The sequence below is a fragment of the Rattus norvegicus genome, chromosome 20, assembly GCF_021556685.1.
Source record: "Rattus norvegicus strain SHRSP/BbbUtx chromosome 20, alternate assembly SHRSP_T2T, whole genome shotgun sequence".
Lineage (NCBI taxonomy): Eukaryota > Metazoa > Chordata > Mammalia > Rodentia > Muridae > Rattus > Rattus norvegicus.
In genome coordinates, this window is record NC_141553.1 from 42,713,749 (window position 1) to 42,729,542 (window position 15,794).

Consider the following 15,794-nt stretch of genomic DNA (forward strand, 5'->3'; position numbering starts at 1 on the left):
ATGCTATTAGTTCATCAGTATGAGATTTCTTCAAATTTTGGTGTAAATACTTAGTTGTATGAACTTCCCTATTAGAACCATTTTCATTGTGTACACTAACTTCTAAAATTTTGTGTTGTCCTTTTCATTTAATTCCAGGAAGTTTATACTATCTTTCCTGACCTACACATCTTTGTGACATCTATCTGTCTGTCTGTCTGTCTATCTATCTATCTATCTATCTATCTATCTACCTACCTATCATCTAGCTATCTATCTAATTCAGGGGAGAATTGTTTAGTTTCTTTGAGTTTATAAGCTTTCTGTTTTTTTTCCTGTTTTTTCTTTCTTTCTTTCTTTCTTTCTTTCTTTCTTTCTTTCTTTCTTTCTTTCTTTCTTTCTTTCTTTTTTTTGACAGCCAGCATTAATTCTTGTTACTCAAACAGGATACTAGTTATTATTACAATTATATTGTGACTGCTAACACTTGTTTTTTGTTCATTATATTGTCTATTTTAAAGAAAGTCTCTTGTGCTGAAAAAGGGGGTTATTCTTTCATATTAAGGCGAAATGTTCTGTAAATATATTAGTTTCATTTGGTTTATGACATCAGTTAGTTCCTGAATTTCTCTTTCTTCCTTTCTTTCTTTCTTCCTTTCTTTCTTTCTTTCTTTCTTTCTTTCTTTCTTTCTTTCTTTCTTTCTTTCTGTCTTTCTTTCTTTCTTTCTTCCTTCCTTTCTTTCTTTCTTTCTTTCTTTCTTTCTTTTGTTTATTGGTTGGGATAATCTGTCTATTTGCAAGAGTTGGGAATTAAAGTCACTATCACTGTGTAATTTATGTTGTAGAACTGTTTCTTCGATGAAATTAGGTTTCCTTGTGCATGGTGCACGAGATGTCTTGTATTACACTGTCCCCTTGGATTTTTTCCCCTTTTGTAAGTAAGTAGAATTCTTCCTAATCCCTGATTAGTTTTGAATTGAATTCTATTTTGTCAGGTCTTATGATGGGTAACTTGGCTTGCTTCTTGGGTACATTTGTTTGGAATGTCTATTCTTTTACTCTGAAGTGCTGTCTATTCTTGATGTTTCTATTGTTGGTGTTTCTTGAATACAGAATTGTAGATTTTGTTTTCTAATCCCATTTGTTAATCTCTGTCCTATTTCGAGGAAAATTGAAATGACTTTCATTAAGATTTACTAATAAACCATGCTTGCAGATTCCTATTGTTTTCTTGTCAATGTGTTTATTTACCTCTTCGAATTTTTTGATCTGGGATCATTTATTCTTTGTTTTCCTTCTCAGGTTTGATGTTTTCCTTCAAGTAGCTTTTGCATTGCTGAATTTGTAAATAGACACAGATTAAATTTGTTTTTCACACTATTATTTCTACTATTATTTTTTGCAATTATTAGTAACATTTTTCTAGGTATAGTAGTGAGGGCCAGCATCTCTGGTCTCTTAGAGTTCGACTGTTATATTTAATGGTGAATTTCCTTTCTGTCTCAATCAATTCGATGTTTTTTATGCTCCTTCTACCTGGATATGTATCTCCTATTTTAGATTAAAAGTATTTTCTTCTACAATTATATTGAGTTATTTTCCTTGTCATGGAAATGGATTTCTTGCTCCTCTTCCATTCCTATTTATTATTCATAAATTTGATAATTCAGACTGTCCCAGATTTCCTAAATATTTTGGCCTGAAATATTTTTAGATTTTACATTTTCTTTTACCGGAGTATGACTTACTTTCCAAAAATTTCCTTTCCAGTTTGACCTCAGTTTGAGTTTTCTTAGAGATTCTATTTCTATTTTCACGTATTGAACCATTTCTGTAATTTTGTCCCATTTCTGTAATTTTGTAATTTTGGTGTTTTCGAATTTCTTTAATGGATTTAATCCTATCCTCTTTCAAATCTTTGTGCATACACAGGATAGCTATTTTTAAATCTGTGCTTTGCTACAGCTATATTGCATTTTTTTTTCATAGCTTACTGTAGTAGGTGTTCTTGGTTCTGGTAGAGGTATATTGTCTTAATCTTAATCATTGTTTTTTAGTTGTTGTTGTTTTGTTTTGTTTTTGTGTGGGTATCTAGGCATCTGGGTTTAGAATAGCTGTGATTCTAGATATCAATATTTTCTCTTGCTTTTGTTGGGTGGGTTTTCTATTTGATTGCTTTAAATTTTTCACTCTACAACTTAGAAAAGTATAGTGCTTACGACTTGACTGGTGAGGAATTTCTTTGTCCCTCTTAGTTTTATCTACTGGCAGTCCAGAGTAGACAGTGTTTTGGAGCATGACAAAAAGAAAAAAATATGGGCTAGAGGAAGAAGGAACTGAATGGATCTACAGATTGGAGGAATCCTGGGTTCCCCTACCATGAGTTTCCCCAGGGAGTAGAGTCAGAGATGGAGGGAAAAAAATCCCTACAACTGGTCTGTTTCATGGAGATGAGACTAGGGAACTTCAAATTGAGGACAGAAAATAAGAAGGACGATCTTTTACTTGATTCCCAGGCTGTAGCCAGCAGGTACCCAGGGAAAGATTGTTTCTGGAGCTTACATGAAGCAGAACATCTGCAGTCCCCAACAGAATCTGCAGAGATCCTGGGCAATGGAGACATAAGCCCCTGCTGGTAGTCTGCTCAATGGATCTATTTTTGATAGAAATTCGATGCTGAATATACTTTATACCTTTATAGAATAAAAATGTTAATGATGTCAATGCTGAATTTTCAAAATGTAAGTATGTAAAATGACCTCTAACCACTAATAAAAGGGACTACCAAATAGAAAAATTAGAGTTTTAGCTTATTCAAAATATAAAATGTCAAAGACTAAGAAAATTAGAACTAAAAAGGAATAAATTATGTAATAGTATGTTTCTTTCTTCAGAATGTCAAAATGTGAACTGTATTATCAAAAACTAATGTCAAATTCAACACTATTTCAATAGCTATGACATTAGTGTACTCATTATTACTGTGTTGGTTTTAGGTAATGAAGGAAAGTTCATCATCTATTACTATCCTTATATTTAGTTGTATTGCAGCAGAATATCCTCAAGCTTTACACCTTAACAATTTTTGTCTTTATAGCTTTTGTAATGATGGAAATAGTTTGTGATTTAAAAAAATAAGGTTGCATTATTTTCAGAAATTGGAGTTAAAACAAAAAAGTTCTACAACTCGGAAATGTTTGAGCATGGTGTTTATGATTTAAATCACATCAGTGTAACAGCTTATGTATTGACAAATATATTTTATAAATTATTTACACAAAATAGTTTAAAGTTACTTATAAATTCTGCTTATGCAATTTTGAATACATAACTATTAAAATTTAATTTGAATACTTCTGTTTATAAGACTGTTCAGAATCATCCTTCTTTCCAATTGCTTTATCTTTCATTTGACCACTGAATTAAATTTGCCCATAGACTAAAAAATAAACTCATACAAAGCCCCCAACTACATGATAAGTGAACTCACTTGAAATTATGCTTTCAGATCCAAGATAACAATGGGTCACCAAAGTATGACCGTTCAAACAGACATACTCAAGAAGCAGAGATTTGAATTTTTTCCTAAGTAAAATGCTTTCTATACGGATTTTAGAGATAACAAAACTGTTATTTTTTTTAAAAATTGTGATGTTTTAGATGAGAAGAATCCCATATAGGCTCAGATATTTGAACATCTGGTTCCCAGTTTGTGGAATGCTTGTGAGCCATTTAGCAAGTTTAGTATTGTTGACAGAAGTATGTCACTGGAGGCAGCATTTGAGAGTTTATAGTTTCTCCCTACATTGAGTTTGCTTCCCCTCTTCGTGATAGCCTAAAATGACATTATCTCTAAGCTTACAGATCCTGTCATCATACTTTCTGGCAGATGCCATGCTTCCCTGTCATGATGGACTCATCCTCTGGAACCGTACATAAAAATGAACTCTTCCTTCTGTAAGTTTCTCTGGTCATGGTGATTTTTCACAGTAACAGAAAGGTAAGCGAATGCACAAATGATCGAAAGATATAATATGATATTTAAGATGCATGGTATGTCTTTATAAATGTTGATATATAAATACTAAATCTGATGTTTGCTTTGCTTCATTTTCAGTGTTGGAAAAATATTAAAAGCTGAGTAAAACAAATTTATCATTTGCTAAGGTGAATCATTAAGAAAGAACATGGGTAGCTAATTTCTGAATCAGCTGAGCTAAAGCAATTAATTTGACAAAAACATAACTGGAGAGAATGTATCAAAATTAAGTAAATGAATGCAAATGGCAAATAAAAAAAACTTGTTTTATGGACTTTGCAGAACATTTATTAAAATGGTCTGTACCATTACCTAACATGATTACACTGTATTAAATATTGATTGTTCTAGATCCAGAATACTGGTTGAGAATTATGGATATAATATTCTGGGAAGAAAATAAGACTATATATTACTAAGCAACCTGTAATTGCTGATTTAATGACCTCCATGTCTGTTTATTTTCTTCTAGAGACAAAGCCTTGTATCCCAAACCTTGAGTCTCCTTCATTACAGTACAAAAGTTAGCTTTGAAGTATTCTCTGCAAAAATAATCTTAGTTTCTGCTACCATAAAACAGATTTCAGAAGAAAAAGAACTAACAGTCTAAAGTATTGTTATTTTATATCTTTTTCCATTGTCATAGTGCTAGGCATTAGGGAACAAACTCATTTTTGTTGCAGTCAGAGAAAATACCATACAGAATGTACATCTACCATGTGTGTGTTAGTACCAATTTATTTTATTTAAATCAGTACAAACCTATTAAAGTTCATGTAATTAACTATTTTCGGGCAAGAACTAATATTCTAAAATTTTAATTCAAGCAACATTGTTATAAAATTATGAAAATGTAGCAAAATACAAAAGTAGATCATTAAAAGAATAATGAATTAAAATTAACACTTTATAGACAAAAATGTGGAAAATCAAATGATTAAAATACTATTTGTAATGCATCAAATATGCCAAATAGAAATAAAGTTATAAAGATAAATGGATCACAGTTTGTATAATGATTGATAAATGTGTTCAGGTCAGGGGAAGAAAGATATGTCACTCCAAAAGCATAAAGGGGAAAAGGTGAAGAGGGGCCTTAAATGGGGAAAGAAGGGAAGATAGTATAAAAGGAGCAAAAAGAAAAGATGAATTGAAAGATTTTTTTTTATTATACCGCTTGAATGGATCTATTCCCCAAACAGATGTAGACTATCTAACAAAACCCCAGTACTAGGTATGTGAGAAACCACTTTTTGAGTTCCTGGTAAAGCGAGTTCAAGAGATGTCCAAACCAATGCAAGCTATTGCTATTGCCCTTTGTTGCCCCAAAGAAACAGAAGTTAACTCCCTATAACTGATGATACTGCAGTTTTGGATATGATAGTCAGAGGGTTTAAAAGCAACTGACCAGAAAGCCTCCTCCATGCGAAGAGAGGGAAATAGTACCACTTCCATCTAGCTATCATGATTATGAATGACAGCGGTACAGTCATTATAAGAGAGCATTAAGTGTGCAATTAAACACTTAAAGATATAACAGTAGTATCGATAGATGGCTAACATTTTGTGATAACATTTGAAATGTAAATAAATAAAATATTCCATACTAAAGTTTTAAAAATTAAAAAGAAAATAAGAAAAAGGAAGAGACGTAGAAAGATTGTAAGGAAATCGGATGATCTGCTGTGAACCTGTGTCTGCTGGCTATGATAAGAATGTTTCACCTATAAAATCACAAGCACATGACAAACTGAAAAAGCTGCAAAAAAAATGTTAGCACTAGTTTACATTTCAGTGTAAATAAGGGTAATCCTGCACAACTCCACTCACAGATGAAGAGTTACAGGAGATTAGCAACTACTTGAAGAGGGAGAATTAGGAGGATTGTCCTTATAGATGAGATTCTCTCCCCTGAGTAGTTACCTAAAATTGAGTAATGATCTTGTGTGTATATATATATATATATATATATATATATATATATATATATATGCAGAGAGCACTGAAAGGACTCAGTAAGTTGAATTTTTATTTTGATTCATTTATATGTATATGCAACAGCAGTGGTTAAAGATGAGTAAGCCATGGAGTTGGGGGAGGTTAGGGGTAGGAGTGAGGAGAGATTGGGAAGAAATGAGAAAATTATATTTTAATGAAACGAAAAATAAGAAAAATGTAAAAGTTTACTCACGTACAGTGGTTAAGATTTGGCAAACAGTATCTTCTCTGATGAAGGATAAAAGAAGTTTGGTTTTGTGTACTCACTGATAGGTGGATATTACCCCAAAAGCTAGGGTTACCCAAGATACAATTCACAGACCACATGAAGCTAAAGGATGACCAAAGTGAGGATGCTTACGTCCTTCTTAGAAGGGGGAATAAAAATATCACAGGAGGAAATATGGAGACAAACTTTGGAACAGAGACTGAAGGAAAGGCTGTCCAGAGACTGCCCCACCTGGGGATCCAGCCCATATACAGCCACCAAACCCAGACACTATTGCTGATGCCAAGAAGTGCAAGCTGCTGGGAACCTGATATCACTGTCTCCTGAGAGGCTCTGCCAGAACGTGAAAAATATAGAGGCAGATGCTCTTGCAGTCAACCACTGAACTGAGAACAGGTTCCCAAGTGAAGGAGTTAGAAAGGATTAAAGGAGCTGAAGGGATTTGCAACCCCCTAAGAAGAGTAATAACAACTATCCAGTGACTAAACCATCATCCAAAGAGTACACATGGTCAGATCCATGGTTCCTGCTGCATACGTAGCAGAAGATGCCCTGTTGGGCATCAATGGGAAGCGAAGCCCTTGGTCCTACCAAGGCTAGACCCCCAGTGTAGGGGAATGTCAGGGCATGGAGAGGGGAAGGGGTGGGAGGGTGAGTGGGGGAATGCCCTCATAGAAGCAGGGAAAAGGTGGATGGGATAGGGGTTTATGGATGGGAAAATGGGGAAAGCAATAACATTTGAAATGTAAATAAAAATTCAATAAATAAAAGAATGGAAAAGAAATATAAATATTTAAACTGCATTTTGTGCCTGTCAATTTAACTAAACATTTAAGTGCCAAGAGCTATTGACAAATAGAGTATTTTTAAATGTTCAGTATAAAATAACTCTAGAAATCTTATATAAAACATAATATGAAATGTGGTTTAACCAAATTCTATAAAGAAATAGATATTTAATTTAATTGTTCAGTAAGCATTTTTCCAAAAGAGAAAACTACCACAGAGAAAAACCCAGAAAAAGCCATAGGAAAACTATATCAACAAAGTATTATACTAAAGATTAATAAGAAACTTGGAGATGACACAATCAGTAAATGGTTACCATTCATAAAACTATGAGTATATATCATCAACTATCATTTCAAAGAATAGGCATGATGACTCATGCCTGGAGTCTCAGGTTTGGTCAATGAGATAGGTAGATCACATAGCTGCACTATCCAATTTAGGCACTCTGTGAGCTTCTTTATTAGTGAAAGATTTCCTCTAAAAGTAATACAACTAATTGGTTGTCCAGTACCAAACGATCAGCCCAAAAAAACATACACATACAAAGTATATTATATGTACTCTACACATCTATGGGGAAAGACACAAAATATATGTCACAGCAATTAAAGAAAAGGAGGTCATGAATTTAAAGGATACAAAGGGTGGCACATAGCTGGGTTTAGATGGAGAAATGATGGAATTATATTAAAATCTCAATACATATTTCAAAAGACAAGGTGGATTTTGAAAGAGGAAGGTGCTATTGTCATCAGGATTTCTCTCTCTCTCTCTCTCTCTCTCTCTCTCTCTCTCTCTCTCTCTCTCCCATAATTAAATATATCATGAAGATACCATATGCTAAGAAAGAAAGCACTGTCAATAACAAGAAAATTGACGAAGAGTAACATGAAACAGTTCTTGTATTTTATTTGTTTATGGTTTCCAGGAGGTAAAGGACAAAGAAGAATCGAGAGAAAATAAAGGGAGAAGACAAAGGGTCCTGTTGTATCTCATCACCCAAAGTGAAAGCTTTGTGTTTCAAACCATGTGGTTCCCTGTTCATTCATGTTAACATAGAAATGCAAAAATGGAGTTTCATGACCCTTTATCTTACTGAAATATACATAGAAGGTTTATTGTCTAGAAAAGACTTTTTATATAAAATTAAAGTATAGAATTTTCCTTTTTGGCTAGAAAAGTATTCTAGGCAAATAGTATGAAGAAACAAGCTGGAGTAGCCATTACAATATGGAATAAAATCAACTTTGAACCAAAAGTTATCAAAAAAGATAATGAAGGACACTTCATACTCATCAAAGGAAAATTCTATCAAAATGAACTCTTAATTCTGAACATCTATGCTCCAAATGCAAGTGTACCCATATTCATAAAAGAAACTTTACTAAAGCTCAAACCACATATTGCACCTCACACTATAATAGTGGGAGACTTCAAAATCCCACTCTCATCGATGTACAGTTCACAGAAAGAGAAACTAAACATAGAGACAGTGAAACTCACAGAAGTTATGAACCAAATGAACTTAACACATATTTATAGAATATTTCATTTTAAAACAAAGAATATACCTTCTTCTTAGTACCTCATGGTACCTTCTCAAAACTGACCATATACTCAGTCACAAAATGGAACTCAACAAATACAAGAAGACTGAAATAATCCCTTGCCTCCTATTAGATTACCAAAATCTAAGGCTGCTCTTCAATATAATAAAACAACAGGAAATCCACATACAAACAGAAACTGGACAACACTCTACTCAATAATAACATGGTCAAGAAAGAAATAAAGAACTTGAGACTTTTTAGAATGTAGGGAAAATGAGGGCATAACGTACCCAAATTTATGGAACACAATGAAAGAAGTAGTAAGAGGAAAACTCATAACTCTGAGTGCCTCTAAAAAGATGGGAGGGAACATACACTAACAATTTGAAACCAAACCTGAAAGCTCTAGAACAAAAGAAGCAAATACACCCAAGAGGAGTAGACCACAGGAGCTGCCACTCAGAGCTAAAATCACCCCAAAATGATTATGCAAATAATTAGTAAAACTATTAGATTGTTCTTTGAGAAAATCAACAAAATAGATAAACCATTAGCCAGACTATCCAGAGGGCTCAGAGACAGTATCCAAATTAACAAAATCAAAAATGATAAGGGAGAAATAACAAGAGAAATTGAGGAATTTTTTTAAAAAAATTATTAGATTCTACTACAAAAGTCTATACTCAACAACACTGGAAAATCTGAATGAAATGGAAAATTTTCTAGACAAATACCATTTACCAAATTTAAATCAGGACCAAATAAATCATCTTTCAGTTCAATAAACCCTAAAGAAATAGAAGCAACCATTAAGCATCTCCAAATGAATAAAAAGCCCAGGACCAGATAGATCTAGTGCAGAATTTTTTCTGACTTTCAAAGAAAACCTAACACTAATACTCTTCAAAATATCCCACAAAATGGAAGCAGAAGGAACACTACTTTCCACAAACTGAACCCAAGAACACATCAAAATGATTATTCACCATGATCAAGCAGACTTCATCTCAGGGATACAAGGATGGTACAATATGTGGAAATCCATCAACATAATCCACTATATAAACACACTGAAAAAAAAACACATGATCATTTCATTAGATACTGAGAAACCACTTAACACCCCTTCATGATAAACATCTTGGAAAGATCAGGAATTCAAGGTCTATACCTAAACATAGTAAAAAGCAAGATACAGCACACCAGTATCCAATGTCAAGCTGAATGGAAAGAAACTTAGAGCAACTCCACCAAAACCAGGGACAATATAAGGCTGCCCACTCTCTCCCTACCTATTTACTACAGTACTTGAAGGCCTAGCCAGAGCGATCATACATCAATAACAAGTGAAAGGGATACGAATTTGAAAGGAAGAAGTCAAAATATCACTATTTGCAGATGATATGATAGTATATTTAAGTGACCCCAAAATTCACCCAGAGAACTCTTACAGCTTATAAACAACTTCAGCAAAATGGCTGGATATAAAATTAACTCAAACAAATCAGTAACCTTCCTCTGCACAAAGGATAAACAGACTGAGAAAGAATTAGGGAAACGACACCCTTCACAATAATCACAAATAATATAAAATACCAAGACCAATACTCAGACCAAGCAGGCAAAAGATCTGTAGGAAAAGAACTTCAAGTCTCTGAACAAAGAAATTGAAGAAGATCTCAGAAAATGGAAAGATCTCCCATGCTCATGAATTGGCAGGATTCATATTGTAAAAATGGCCATCTTGCCAAAAGCAATCTACAGATTCAAAGCAACCCCCATCAAAATTTCAAATCAGTTCTTCATAGAATTAGAAAAAGCAATTTGCAAATACATTTGGAATAACAAAAACCCAGGATAGTGAAAACTACTCAACAATAAAAGAAATTGTGGTAGAATCACCATCCCTGTACAGAAGCTGTATTATAGAGCAATCATGATAAAAAACTGCATGGTATTGGTACAGAGACAGACAGATAGACCAATGGAACAGAATTGAAGACCCAGAAATGAACCCACACACCTATGGGCACTTGATTTTTGACAAAGGAGCCAAAACCATCAAATGGAAAAAAGATAGCATTTTCAGCAAATGGTGCTGGTTCAACTGGATGTCAACATGTAGAAGAATGCAGATCGATCCATGCTTACCACCCTGTACAAAGCTTAAGTCCAAGTGGATCAAGGACCTCCACATCAAACCAGACACACTCAAACTAATAGAAGAAAAACTAGGGAAGCATCTGGAACACATGGGCACTGGAAAAAATTTCCTGAACAAAACACCAATGGCTTATGCTCTAAGATCAAGAATCGACAAATGGGATCTCATAAAACTGCAAAGCTTCTGTAAGACAAAGGACACTGTGGTTAGGACAAAACGGCAACCAACAGATTGGGAAAAGATCTTTACCAATCCTACAACAGATAGAGGCCTTATATCCAAAATATACAAAGAACTCAAGAAGTTAGACTGCAGGGAGACAAATAACCCTATTAAAAATGGGGTTCAGAGCTAAACAAAGAATTCACAGCTGAGGAATGCCGAAAGGCTGAGAAACACCTAAAGAAATGTTCAACATCTTTAGTCATAAGGGAAATGCAAATCAAAACAACCCTGAGATTCCACCTCACACCAGTGAGAATGGCTAAGATCAAAAACTCATGTCACAACAGATGCTGGCGAGGATGTGGAGACAGAGGAACACTCCTCCATTGTTGGTGGGGTTGCAAGCTGGTACAACCACTCTGGAAATCAGTCTGGCAGTTCTTCAGAAAATTGGACCCGAGGAACAAGCTGTACCACTCCTAGGTATATACCTCAAAAATCTCCAACATATAACAAGGACACGTGCTCCACTATGTTCATAACAATCTTATTTATAATAGCCAGAAGCTGGAAAGAATGCAGATGTCCTTCAAGATAAGAATGTGTACAGAAAATGTGGTATATTTACACAATGGAGTACTACCTAGCTATTAAATACAGTGACTTCATGAAGTTTCTAGACAAATCGATGGAACTGGAAAATATCCTTAGTGAGCTAACCCAGACACAAAAGAACACACATCGTATGCACTCACTGATAAGAGAATATTAGCCCGAAAGTTCTGAACACCCAAGATACAATTCACAGACCATATGAAGCTCATGAAGAAAGAAGATCAAAATGGGGATGCTTTAGTCTTTAGAATGGGGAACAAAATACTCACTGGAGGAAATATAGGGAAAAAGAGTAGAGCAGCAGAGACAGAAGGTGAGGACATCCAGGACTGCCTCACCTGGTGATCCATCTCATATGCAGCCACCAAACCCAGTCACTATTGCTGATGCTAAGAAATGAGTGCTGACAGGAGCCTGATATGGATGTCTCCTGAAAGCCTCTGCCACAACTTCACACATACAGATTAAAATCCTTACAGCTAACCATTAGACTGAGCAAAGGGACACCAATGGAGGAGATAGAGAAAGTAACTAAAGAGCTGAAGAGCTTTGTAACCCAATAGAAATAACAACAATATAAACCAACCAGATCTCCCCCACCACAGAACTCCCAGAAACTAAACCACCAAACAATGAGTACACATGGAGGAACCCATGGCTCCAGCTGCATATGTAGGAAAGGATGACATTGTCTGGCATCAACAGACATCTTGTAAAGGCTCTAAACTCCAGTGTATGGGAATGCCAGGGTGTTGAGGTGAGAGTGGGTGGTTGGGAGGGGGAATATCCTCTTTACAGTATGGGGGTGGAAATGGGAGAGAGGGGCTGAGAAAGGGGGTAATATTTGAAACATAAATTCTTTAACCAATAAAAGAAAGGAAAATGAATTTTCCTTTTTTGTCTATTAAAGATTATATTCATTCTTCAATGACTCCACATATTTCAATTTATATATCTGCTACTATTTGACAACCCTCAAAGAGCTTCTGTTTTAAAGTTTCTTATTATAACCAAAATAAAAGGAAAGTTGCATGAAGGTAATTTTCTTTTTCTTTATTTTTGCTTTTCTAATACAGTACATCCCAAATATCATTTTCAATCCCTCCTCTGTCCTTATTTCTCCCTCATCTATGTCCCCTCTCCACCAGATCCATTCCTTTTTCTTTCAGAAAAGAGCAGGCCTTCTAGTGTTATGAACAGAACACAGCATAACAAGATACAATAAGACTAGCCCCAAATCCCCATATCAGGACTGTGTGAGGCAACCCATTAGAAGGAAAATGTTCCCAAGAGTAGGTTAAAGAGTCAGAAATACCTGTAGTCCCACCATTAAGAATCTCACAAAAATACCAACTAACTACCATGACATATATGTAGAGAATCTAGCACTGACAAAGGCAGGCTCCATGATTGCTTCTTCAGTCTCAGTGAGTTTCTATGAACGCTGCTTTGCTGATTCTCTAGACTTGGAGTTAAAGTGTGTACACATGTGTACATATGTGTGCATGTGCTTGTCTTCTTTTGGTTTTGATGGCATGAGATTATTTCCCGAGTTTTCTTCAGTGAAAACTTTTTGTGTTGGAGTTTATCATTTAGTAACTCCTGTATGGCTGAATGTATTGATAGATATTGTTTACATTTGACTTTATCATTGAATATCTTGTTTTTTCCCAGAATGCTGATTGAAAAGCCCAGGCCTTTCTGCCTTTTAGAGTCATTCATAAATCATATGTAATTCTACGATATCTGTAGTTATATGTTACTTGTTATCTTTTCCTTTCAGCTTTCAGTATTCTCTTTGTTCTGCATGCTTAGTGTTTCGATTACTATGTGATGAGGATACTTTCTTTTCTGGTCAATCTATTTGGTTTTTTTAAAATCCTCTTGTATCTTTATAGGCATAGCTGAGGAAAGTATTCTTGTATAATTTTTAATGAAAATGTTTTCTGAGTCTCTGAGCTGGGACTCTTCTATTGCTATTATTTTTTATTTGGTCTTTTCATTGTGTCCGACATTTCCTGGATGTTTTCTGTAAGGAACAATTTTAGATCTAATATTGTCTGTTTCCTACGTATCAGTTTCTTCCATTGTATCTTCAATACCTGAGATACTCTATCGCATCTCACATTGTATTTTGTTGGTGATGCTCTTGTCTATAGTACCTGTTCACTTACCTAGATTTTTCATTTTCAGAATTTCTTTAATTTGTTTTATCTTTATTGCTTGACTTTTGTATTCAAGTCTTGAACAATTTTATTTTTTCCTTCACTTTTTTTCTTGACGTTTTTGGCTTTCTTTGAATTATTTATTCATTTATTTTTTAAGGACCACTATCATCTGCATAAAGTTGGTTTTTAAGTCTTTATCTTATTATTCAACTGTGTTGAAATATTGAAGCTTGCTGCATTACAATAGCTGGACTCTGGGGGTGACATATTGTCTTGACTTTTATTTTTGGTATAGGTGTGAATATTGGTGTGTATGTTGTACGTTTGTAATTTGTGTATCATGTATGCTTCTGGTATGTGCATATGCATGTGTATATCTATCTAGGGAGTGTGTATAGGTGCATGACTATGTCTGTTTCTGTGTGTGTAGATGGGGTTTATGTCTGTATATATGTGTGATGTATGTCTTTGCAGTATGTATGTTTATATGTATTTGTTTATACTTGTGCAATTCTTCATATGAAAGGTTAAGTAAGTTTCAATATTATAGTATTATTTTATGTTTTCTTTTATCCTTGAGTAGATAAAAGGTATTTTATATGTATTTTGCTTATTTTTATGTTTGTCCCTTAGATGTTAGGGCAACTTACATTTCTGTATAACAATGCAGTGTTATTTCCTCTGTTACCCCCTTTTCTGATTCTTTACAGCTTTATTTCTTTAAAATATTTCAATGGAATATTTGTGGCCGACTTTATGATTCTTTAAGGCATGATCCCATTTTAAGTTTTCCTAATATACCTGAATAACCTGCATTTTACTATCACAGATATGAGGTTCAAATGGTGTGTGTGTGTGTGTGTGTGTGTGTGTGTGTGTGTGTGTGTATGCTGGCATTTTCATGTGTGTGGTTTCATATATATTTATAATGTATGTGCAGTTTGAGACCAGAAGTCAGCTTCTGGGTTCCTTCTTGAGGAATGGTCCAACTGGTATTTGGAAATACTCTTTCAATGGTATTTGAAGCTCATCCCATTAGTCTGGGCAGAGTAGACCTCAAGTCCAGGGGATCTGCTGTATCCACCTCTTCAGAGTTTGGGTTACAAGAGCACATTACCGTTCTACCTCACACATGGCCATTTCATTAAAATTTCTCACCACTAAGAACCCAGGATGAAAATAAAATGCACCCCTAAAACACTAAAAATAAGAGGTCAAATGTTGTTTAAATTGAGGATGCTAGTACAGGGCCATGATCCTAGCATGCAAGAACTAGTGAGATTGTGATTTTGAGGCTAGACTAGACATCATGAGTTTTTGTTTTAAGGAGAAAACCAAAAACCTTTAAAGACAATTAAAGAATACTCTACTGAGATTTCCAGAAAAACACATTAATTTCCCTATAAAATCTGTGATGATAATATACACATGTGTGGAAGTTTACACAAACATATATGAGAAATCAAATCCTCAGTTCATTATTCATCAAAGAATCTCTTATTAATGGCATTATAATTTAGCATTTGAGGTCAGAGAACAGTCTAACATAATACTAAGAATGATTTTTAAGTAGGAAAGATCACAGTTCCCGTGACAGAATGGTAAAAAGCCTTTCAGAAAAACTGTTCCAGAATTTCTGTAGCAAGACTGGAGACTTTTATACAGCTTAATAGCTTTTGTATGATTTCAAAATGTAATTCTTGAGGAAGTAGGATAAATTTAACTACCTATCATTTTTTTTTTTTATTTTAGAACCTTCAAGATATTAGAGAACCTTTTGAGAAAACACTGATGACTACAGAACAGTTACTAACAGGTAACATTTTTTTACATTTGCCTTTTTTATTTGCAAGAATCTGCAGGGTTTCTGCCCCTGTCTTTGCCATTTGTCTTCTACTTTGTATTTATTATCCTCCTTACATGATGATTTTCCCCCTACATCCTGTTCCTAGTAATTGCATAACCCTGGCTTTTAGCCCTTGTACGAGCCACAGGTTTCTGTGCTCATGTGCTCAGTTCTTGTCACCTCCATTCATTTTCTTGTCCCCATGGTTTTTTCCACTTGAAAATCCCAGCATGCAGCTATACATCAGCT